The sequence below is a fragment of the Phyllobates terribilis genome, unplaced genomic scaffold (assembly GCF_046119375.1).
Source record: "Phyllobates terribilis strain yellow unplaced genomic scaffold, ASM4611937v1 Scaffold_3__8_contigs__length_932513732, whole genome shotgun sequence".
NCBI lineage: Eukaryota > Metazoa > Chordata > Amphibia > Anura > Dendrobatidae > Phyllobates > Phyllobates terribilis.
In genome coordinates this window covers 624,456,430-624,467,432 of record NW_027362763.1, presented here as the reverse complement: position 1 = coordinate 624,467,432, position 11,003 = coordinate 624,456,430, and positions in this window count along the sequence as shown.

Below are 11,003 nucleotides of genomic sequence, written 5' to 3'. Positions count from 1 at the left end.
ATAAATGGCAGAATGTTCAGCTCAATTCTATGTGATCCGTGTGACTGACAAACCACAGTTTTAAATAGCTGGATTTTTAACGCTGTAATATGGAAAGGACCTGGCTGTATTCTGCAGTGCCAACAAGCAAATGGCGCAGAAAAACTGTTCTCTGGATTGCTTTTTAAGCAAATAATGAGGATTAAGATCCCCAAAAAAATTATTCCTGAGGCTAAGTGCCCACGATGCAGAAATGCTGCATATTTTTTCCGCTTCTCCCTGGCAGGAAAAACGCATGCGGATTTTAAATGCGTTTTTCCTGACAGGCAGAAGCGTTTGTCAAGTGTTCTTCACTTGCATTTCTGCATGCGGGTTATCAAGCACTTTTCCAAGCGATTTTAGCAACACTTGGAAAAGTGCTTGACAACTTGTTCACACTATATAAATCCATGCAACTGGCATGGATTTATAGTAGTGTGACCAAGTTAGTTAAACAAAAAGAAAAAGAATGGTGAAAAATAAAACAAATAAAGTTCATACTCACCTACCGAAGTCCTCCCTGTGTTTTGTCTGCTCCTTCCGGTCTCTTGCACTGCTTGCGGTGGTGTGAAGAACCTGCGGTGACGTCATTGAGCCATGTGATGGGTCACATGACTCAGTGACGTCATGGCAGGTCCTTCTTCACATCAACGCGAACATTGCAAGACACCAGACGGAGCAGACAAAACACCGGGAACACATCGGAAGGTGAGTATAAACTTTATTTTTTATTTTAAATTCTGTGTGATATGAACCGTGTGATATCCGCATGTGCAAATGCTGTGATGCTGATGTCACGCGGTCCAATGCAAGCCAATGGCGGCGATTACGCTGCGTGTCAGCAAAATTAATGGACATGCTGCGGATTTTTGAGCGCAGCATAAACGCTGCGGAAAAATCCGCAACATGGGCATTGAAAGTGCGGCTTGTCATTGGGGACCATGGGGGGCGGATTACCAAGCGTTTCCCGCAGCATAAACGCTTGTAAAACGCTACGGGGCACCCAGCCTGAGGCCTGGGCTTATTTCTAGAAATATCGAACAGCAGCAGACAAAACTAGAATGGAGCCTCTTGTGCTATATGCAGTGCAGTCTGCTATATACTGTGCTGGCCAAAAGTATTGGCACCCCTGCAATTCTGACAGATAATACTCAGTTTCTTCCTGAAAATGATTGCAATCACAAATTCTTTGGTGGTATTCTCTTCATTTAATTTGTCTTCAATGGAAAAAAACAGAAAAAGAATTGTCCTAAAGCCAAATTGGATATAATTCCACACCAAACCTAAAAAAGGGGGTGGACAAAAGTATTGGCACTGTTTGAAAAATCATGTGATGCTTCTCTAATTCGTGTAATTAACAGCACCTGTAACTTACCTGTGGCACCTAACAGGTGTTGGCAATAACTAAATCACACTTGCAGCCAGTTAACATGGATTAAAGTTGACTCAACCTCTGTCCTGTGTCCTTGTGTGTACCACATTGAGCATGGAGAAAAGAAAGAAGACCAAAGTACTGTCTGAGGACTTGAGAAACCAAATTGTGAGGAAGCATGAGCAATCTCAAGGCTACAAGTCCATCTCCAAAGACCTGAATGTTCCTGTGTCTTCCGTGCGCAGTGTCATCAAGAAGTTTAAAGCCCATGGCACTGTGGCTAACCTCCCTAGATGTGGACGGAAAAGAAAAATTGACGAGAGATTTCAACGCAAGATTGTGCGGATGGTGGATAAAGAACCTCGACTAACATCCAAAAAAGTTCAAGCTGCCCTGCAGTCCGAGGGTACAACAGTGTCAACCCGTACTATCCGTCGACATCTGAATGAAAAGGGACTGTATGGTAGGATACCCAGGAAGACCCCACTTCTTACCCCGAGACATAAAAAAGCCAGGCTGTAGTTTGCCAAAACTTACCTGAGAAAGCCTAAAATGTTTTGGAAGAATGTTCTCTGGTCAGATGAGACAAAAGTAGAGCTTTTTGGGAAAAAGCATCAACATAGAGTGTGCAGGGAAAAAAAAGAGGCATTCAAAGAAAAGAACACGGTCCCTACAGTCAAACATGGCGGAGGTTCCCTGATGTTTTGGGGTTGCTTTGCTGCCTCTGGCACTGGACTGCTTGACCGTGTGCATGGCATTATGAAGTCTGAAGACTACCAACAAATTTTTCAGTATAATGTAGGGCCCAGTGTGAGAAAGCTGGGTCTCCCTCAGAGGTCATGGGTCTTCCAGCAGGACAATGACCCAAAACACACTTCCAGAAGCACTATAAAATGCTTTTAGAGAAAGCACTGGAGACTTCTAAGGTGGCCAGCAATGAGTCCTGACCTGAATCCCATAGAAGACCTGTGGAGAGATCTCAAAATGGCAGTTTGGAGAAGGCACCCTTCAAATATCAGGGACCTGGAGCAGTTTGCCAAAGAAGAATGGTCTACAATTCCAGCAGAGCATTGTAAGAAACTCATTGATGGTTACCGGAAGCGGTTGCTCGCAGTTATTTTGGCTAAAGGTTGTGCAACCAAGTATTAGGCTGAGGGTGCCAATACTTTTGTCTGGCCCATTTTTGGAGTTTTGTGTGAAATGATCAATGATTTGATTTTTGCTTCATTCTCTTTTGTGTTTTTTCCTTGCAAGCAAATTAAATGAAGAGAATAATACCAAAGAATTTGTGATTGCAATCATTTTCAGGAAGTAACTGAGTATTATCTGACAGAATTGCAGGGGTGCCAATACTTTTGGCCAGCACTGTACACTGCATGCCTGCCTATATACACTGCCTGCCTGATATCTCTGCAGATGGATTAGTCCTCAGAAGGACTGTTTGTTGATATGGATATGTGTCTCTAATATAGTTTGGTATACCTACACTAACTAGAAACAAGCAAATCTCTCCCTAACTCAGCAGCACCTCTCCCTACGCTGTCTGATTCCGGAGAGACTGACGAGCATGGCAGCGCCAAGTCTGATACAGACCTGATGACGCTGTGCGGCCAGCCAATCACTGTAATGCCACAACCAACATGGCTGCGGAATTACAGTGAGTGGCAGACAATCCCTGCATGTTCATTGGCTCTGTAAAGAGCGCCAAACATGCAGGGAGGGGACCCAAGCTCCCGCTGAGCAACCCCGGAAATACTCGGCAAGCGCTGAGCATATCGAGCAGTGAGATGCTCGGGCGAGCACAGAGCAGTAGTCGGCATGCTCGCTCATCAGTAATCATTATCCATTTATAGAAGCCATCCTCTTTTCAACTTCTGCTTTTTTACAGATGGTGTTATGTTTGCATCAAGAATTTGCTGACATTTCATTCTTTTTTGGCTTTTATCCTAAGTCATATTGCACGACTCATTCAAGGGTTGATTGTGACTTGTAGGATTGCTGCTTCCAATAGGTGGCGCTATAGAGTACAAGTCCTCTTTTTCTCTGAAGAGGCAATTTGCATCTGACATTTCATTTAATCCATTCTTCTCTCTACTCGTGAAATGTTCTTCTTGCCATTGGCTGCAATACACGCCAAAGCATGATTGATCCACTCCCATGCTTAATGGTTGGTGAGATGCTAGTTTCCTGAAATTCTGCCCCCTTTTTTCTCCACACATACCTTTGATCATTGTGGCCAAAGAGTGATCCACAGGACTTGTTTCCAAAATGTATGAGCGTATTTAGATGTTCTTTTGCATACTTCTGATGCTGAATTTTATGGTGAGGACGCAGGAGAGGTTTTCTTCTGATGACCCTTCCATGGAGGCCATATTTGTGCAGGTGTCTCTGAACAGTAGAACTATGTACCACAACTCCAGAATCTGATACATTTTTCTGAAGGTCTTTTGCAGTGAAGTCGGGTTTCTGATTTATCTCTCTAGTAATCCTACGAGCAGCTCTCTAATCTCTTAAATTTAAATGGCATATCTGTTGGAATCATAGTAATGCAAGGAATGAGGACATCTTCAGCTTTGAAAGGTCCTGTCAAGATTGTTCCTTCAACGACATTGCTCATTAATTGTTTTACTGCAAGACGCGTGCTGTTGCAAAGCTTTGGCTATATATCAGATGGGGCAATTCTGGCGCTGTTGATGGTTGTGCCCATCAGGCAGGCATGGTGGCAGCCTGTACTCTGTGACCTGTGTAGGCCTGTACTCTGTGACCTGTGCAGGCCTGTACTCTGCACAGGTCACTAAAGAGGTCGGTACTTGATGTCAGGTGTCACAATGAAAGCCGGTCATGTCAGGGATTGCTAGTTATACAATTCCCTAGTACAGAGGGAATGTGACAGGAGGGGGCATAGAGAAGAAGGCAGGCGGCAGAGGAGGAGGAGGTGATCCGCTTGACATGTCCCGGGCCGCTACCAGATCACAGTACTGCTCCTGCCGGTGGCGCAGTGGGATTTACACTCGCTCGCTAGCCGCCCCCTGCTGCTAGGCTTGGGCCCAGCTCAGCGCCCAGAGCAGAGGACGTGGCCTGCGCCTCTCCATGCAGCCTCCTTCCCTTCCTCCCCCGCTTTTCGCGCAGTCGGAAATAAGAATCACCTGTTGGAGAAGAAGCAGCAGCGATGCCGGAGAGCAGAGGCGGCCGCCTCTCAGGTGATGGTGGTGATGAGCAGCAGCGTCTTTCGGCCTCGAACAGACAGTCTCGTCATCCCCCCCCCCCCCCCCCGACCCCGACAGGGGACATGAAAGAGCAGAGCATAGGCAGCGGCTGGGGTGAATGAAGGAGAGGGAGAAGGGTTTATGAATGAGGTGCCACTGGGGGGGGGGGAGAATGCCGGACCACCGGGGAGAGTCAACCTGGGACTAAGCTCGCAACACCCCTCTCTCGCTGTTGCTTTTTCGTCCAACACCTTGTATATAAAAACATCGTAGCTATATAAAAACATGCGTGTATTCAAATGCACCGTTGTCAAAATTTCAAAGCAATCTCATCTCCCGAGATCTCAATTGGGTATGCTCCGCCTCCGGCGGACATTTTTCCTGACACCGCTGCATGTAACAGTATGGAACGTGCTTGGCTCCAGCGTTTACAAAGTGTCAGCGGAGTTCCCGAACCACCAGACACCTACCCGACTGCAGCGCACAGGGGACCGCTAGCCATCTTCCAACTGCAACGATTCTGGGACCCCAATCCACCAACGCCGGTAAGTTAGCATTATAGGACGCATCCCAAATTTGGGGGGAGGGAGTGTCTTATAATCCGAAAAATACAGTACATTTAGTTATTAGATCTTGGAATAATATAATATGCTATGCAATAGCAGTAAAAAGCATATGGCCTAATTTAAATATGTAGTATTCACAAATGATGGAAAAACGTTGAATAATGCAGATAATAAAGTATGATGCAAACAAAAGTGCCCCCAAACAGTATGATACCCCATAGGTGAATTCCTCCACAGTATCCTCCACATGCTCGGTATGATGACACTACTGTACTCTCAATCCCCCCAATAAAGCATGGTGACCCCATCACAGTATGATTCTCCAATTGTAATCCCCAAACATAGCTCTCCACACAGTACAATGACCCCAAAAAATGCTTCATAGCATTAATATACTAATACTTCACAGTGTAATAGGCCTGCATAGTCCTCCATACACTATAACGGAGCCCTGTATTGCCTTCCATACAGTATAATGGCCCTACATAGTGCTCCATAAAGTATAGTGGGCCCCATATACAGTCATGGCCAAAAGTATTGAGAATGAGACAAATAGTAATTTTTCCAAAGTTTACTGCTTCATTTTTTGTAATGGCAATTTGCATATACTCCTGAATGTCAGAGTGATCAGCTTAACAGCAATTACTGTACTTGCAAAGTCAATATTTGCTCAGAAAATGAACTTTAACCCCCAAAACACATTTCAACATCATTGCAGTCCTGCCTTAAAAGGAGCAGCTAACATCGTTTTAGTGATTGATCGCCAGCCCTGTCCTCATCAACACCCACACCTGTGTTAATGGATCAATCAGTCATGATTAAGTAAGAATGACATCACTGGACACTTTAAAAGGAGGCTGGTTCTTGGTATCATTGTTTCTCTTCAGTTAACCATGGTTATCTCTAAAGAAACACGTGCAGCCATCATTGCACTGCACAAAAATGGCCTAACAGGGAAGAGTATCGCAGCTACAAAGATTGCACCTCAGTCAACAATCTATCGCATCATCAAGAACTTCAAGGAGAGAGCTTCCATTGTTGTCAAAAAGGCTCCAGGGCGCCCAAGAAAGACCAGCAAGCGCCAGGACCGTATCTTAAAACTGTTTCAGCTGCGGGATCGGACTACCAGCAGTGCCGAGCTTGCTCAGGAATGGCAGAAGGCTGGTGTGAGTACTTCTGCACGCACTGTGAGGCGGAGACTCTTTGAGCAAGGGCTGGTTTCAAGGAGGGCAGCAAAGAAGCTACTTCTCTCCAGAAAAAACATCAGGGACCGACTGATATTCTGCAAAAGGTACAGGGAGTGGACTGCTGAGGACTGGGGCAAAGTCATTTTCTCTGATGAATCCCCTTTTCGATTGTTTGGGACATCTGGAAAACAGCTTATTCGGAGAAGAAGAGGTGAGCGCTACCACCAGTCTTGTCTCATGCCTACTGTAAAGCATCCTGAACCCATTTATGTGGGGGGTTGCTTCTCAGCCAAGGGAATCGGCTCACTCACAGTCTTGCCTAAAAACACAGCCATGAATAAAGAATGGTACCAGAATGTCCTCCAAGAGCAACTTCTCCCAACCGTCCAAGAGCAGTTTGGCGCCCAACAATGCCTTTTCCAGCATGATGGAGCACCTTGCCATAAAGCAAAGGTGATAACAAAATGGCTCATGGAACAAAACATAGAGATTTTGGGTCCATGGCCTGGAAACTCCCCAGATCTTAATCCCATTGAGAACTTGTGGTCAATCATCAAGAGACGGGTGGACAAACAAAAACCAACAAATTCTGGCAAAATGCAAGCATTGATTATGCAAGAAAGGACTGCTATCAGTCAGGATTTGGTCCAAAAGTTGATTGAGAGCATGCCAGGGAGAATTACAGAGGTCTTGAAGAAGAAGGGGCAACACTGCAAATATTGACTTGCTGCATTAACTCATTCTAACTGTCAATATAACCTATTGGTACTCATAATATGATTGCAATTATATTTCTGTATGTGATATAAACATCAGACAAACACTAATAAAAATCAGAGGCCAGCAGATCATGTGAAAATATAATTTTGGTGTCATTCTCAAAACTTTTGGCCATGACTGTAGTGCTCTATACTGGAAAATAGCCTTACATAGTGCTCCATACAGTATAATGGACCCACATAGTGCTCCATACAGTATAATGATCCCAAATTGTGCTGCATACAGTATAATGGCCCCGCATAATGCTCCATACAGTATAATGGCCTCACCTAGTGTTCTCTGCAGTAAAAAAGGCTCCACATAGTGCTCCATATGGTATAATGACCCCACATAGTGCTCCATACAGTATAATGGGCCCCATATAGTGCTCCATACAGTATAATGCCCAACTTAGTGCTCCATACAGTACAAAGGTCCCTGCATATTGCTCCATTTAATAATAAGGAATCTATGTATCCGAAACGCGTAAGCCTCTGTACGATTTTATTTGCACTATGGTCTCATGTTTTTAATTTTTTCAAAATAAAGGCTATTTTTAAGTACATTTCACGAGTTGCTGGATAACTACTAGGGTTGAGTGAGTATATTCTATTAACCCTTTCGGCGAGTATGCTCGGGCCGAGCTCCGAGTATTTATATCTGCTCGGTGATATGGTTGAATCGCTCCCGTGTGCATGATTTGCGACTGTTTGACAGTTTTATTACATGTGAGGATTGTCTATTTCTTACACATTCCTCACATGTAATAAAACTGTCAAACAGTCGCAAATCATGCACACGGGAGTGATTCAAACATATTACCGAGCAGATATAAATACTCGAAGCTCGGCCTGAGCATATTCGCCGAAATGGTTAATAGAATATACTCACTCAACACTAATAACTACCTTTTCATATTGTTCCATTTAGTATAATGCGCCCCACATAGTGCTCCGTACTATATAATGGGCACACAAAGTGCTCAATACAGTATAATGGCTCCACATTAAAAAAAAAAAAAACTCTGCCAGTTCCCCCGCTGCTCCAGTCTCTTCAGCGTGTCTCCTGATCCTCTGCACATCTCGGTCCAGTGGACACGTAATGACTGCATCACGCCCGTTGCTCTGAGACGTCAGATGCCGAGGGGGAAGGATGGGAGAGGGAGCGTTAGCTGACGCTCCCTCTTCCATCATTGTTTTCAACTGTATTGGCATCTAGGATGCGGATATATTTGAAAATGCAAGGCCGGGTGAAAGTGCAATTCTGGGTGGGAAACCCACCTGGCGTTGCAGGCAAAATATACTAGGGGGACCCGTCCAGCTTCACAGGCCAAAATACTCACCCTGAGGGCCAGATTTGACCCGCAGGCCAGAGTTTGACATATGTGCTCTAAAGGTAATAAAACTCTAATACACATTAAACCCCAGTTCAGTTTTTATAGAAAGGGCTCACTTTCTGGCTTTCAACCAAATTTAATTACTTTACAGTTGTTAAAGATTTAGAAGTACTTGCATGCAAACACTAATATTTTCTAACAAAACTAACTTATTCCCTACCAATTTGGAAAAGCATCATCAGATCTTGAATCTTTATCGGGAGCGGTATTACAGCACTGTGGATCGGCACAGATACATAATAATATTTAGGCACACCATTTAACATGTGTTCATGACAAGACCATCAAAGAATTAAAAGCTATGAAACAGTCATTAAATCAGCTGACAAAGGGGGAAATGTTGTGATATGGGCTGCAGACATGTATGAACGAAAGGCATTCCACCACTTCAAAACAATTTACTGCAATAAGGGACTTTATAATAACCCTATGAAACAGCATGGCATCATCACTGCTATTATGTGGAAGGGACTGACCACCGATTTTCCAATCGCCCTCACATTTTACATCATACCAAAAATACACAAACATATGACTAATCCGGTGGGACGACTAATAGTTCCAGGCATTGGGGGGATTATGTGAGAGCGCATGTTGGTTTATAGATTTATACAGAATTTCATATGGTTGAGCCGAGAAAATGAAAGATGTTTCTTACAAAAATGTTGTTTTACCCCAGAATTTAGCCTTTTCACAAGGGTAACAGGGGAAAATGTACTGTCCAATTTATTGTCCAATTTCTTCTGAGTATGCTGATACCTCATATGTGGTAGAAAACTACTGTATGGGCGCACAGCAGGGCTCGGAAGGGAAGGAGCACCATTTGACTTTTGGAAAGCAAAACTGGCTGGAATCATTAGCTGACACATTGTTGCATTTGCGTTTGGAGAGCGCCTGATGTAGCAAAAGAGCAGTGGTACTTACCAGCCAAGATGTCAAGGAAAATGCACCACAAGACGCAGCCGGCCCCCTTTTGTTAGAAGGAGGCAGCGCAGGTTTAGATTGCTGGCGCAGCCAGGCCCATCAATTGTGACCTTGTGAATTGTGGGCTTGCACCACTGTGATGCACGGATAGGGTGCCAGGCATCCCGGCTAATTGAATAGTAGGGGCATGTAGTAGGATGCTGGCTAGGCAATCACCCCCTCCATGGAGTGAGAGGATGAGAGTGATTGTTCATCAGCATTCTGCACCTGTGTTACCTCCTTCTAACAAAAGGGGGCCAGCTGCGTCCTGTTGTGCATTTTTCTTCATATCTTGGCTGGTATGTACCATTGCTGTTTTCTAATTTGATTTTTGGAATTTAAAAAAAACATTCTGTGCTGTTTGTTTTTAATGATACAGTAGGGACTCACAAAATCGTGGAGACCCTTGACATTGGGTTGCGAGCTTGCGTATTTTGGCCAAAATATTAACTAATACCTCATATGATATTTTTGCACTTTTTTTTTTTATCTGACAGGGCACAGTCAGGCCCATCAATGGTGACCTTGTGAATTGGGTGCTTGCACCTCTGATGCACGGATTGGGTGCCGGGTATCCCGCCTAATCGAACAGTAGAGGCGTGTAGTAGGATGCTGGCTTGGCACAGTGCCGCATGTGTGTGTGAATTGCACCCTATTGCAAGTTTTATCGGTGTGCAGTTTTAGTGCTAAGAAATCACCTCCTCCATGGAGTGAGAGGATGAGAGTGATTGTTCATCAGCATTCTGCACCTGTTACCTCCTTCTAACAAAATGGGGCCGGCTGCATCCTGTTGTGCATTTTCCTTGACATCTTGGCTGGTAAGTACCATTGCCCTTTTGCTGTTTTCTAATTTGATTATTGGAATGTTTTTAAAAAACTCTGTTTGGGCTGAGAGCCTTTGATGTGCCTAAAACGTGGAAATCCCTCACAAGTGACACCATTTTAGAAACTACACCCTTCAAGGAATTTATCTAGATGTGTGGTGAACATTTTGAACCCCCAGGTGCTTCACAGAATTTTATAACGTTGAGCCGTGGAGAAAATAAATAAATTGCCACAAAAATGTTGTTTTAGCCCCAAATTTTTTAATTTCACAAGGGAAACAGGAGAAATTGCACTATGCATCTTGTTGTGCACTTTCTTCTGCATAAACTGACGCCATATATGTGGGGGAAAACTACTGTTTGATTGCATGGCAGTGTTCAGGAGGGAAGGAGCGCCTTTTGAATGCAAAATTGTCTGGCATCGAGGGCAGACGCCATGTCGCATTTGGAGAGCCCCTGATATGCCTAAACAGTGGAAACCCCGCGCAAGTGACTTCCTTTTGGAAACTAAACCCCTCAAGGAATATATATGAATATATATATATACAGTCATATGAAAAAGTTTGGGCACCCCAATTAATCTTAAGCTTAATGTTTTATAAAAATTGGTGTTTTTGCAACAGCTATTTCAGTTTGATATATGTAATAACTGTTGGACACAGTAATGTTTCTGCCTTGAAATGAGGTTTATTGTACTAACAGAAAATGTGCA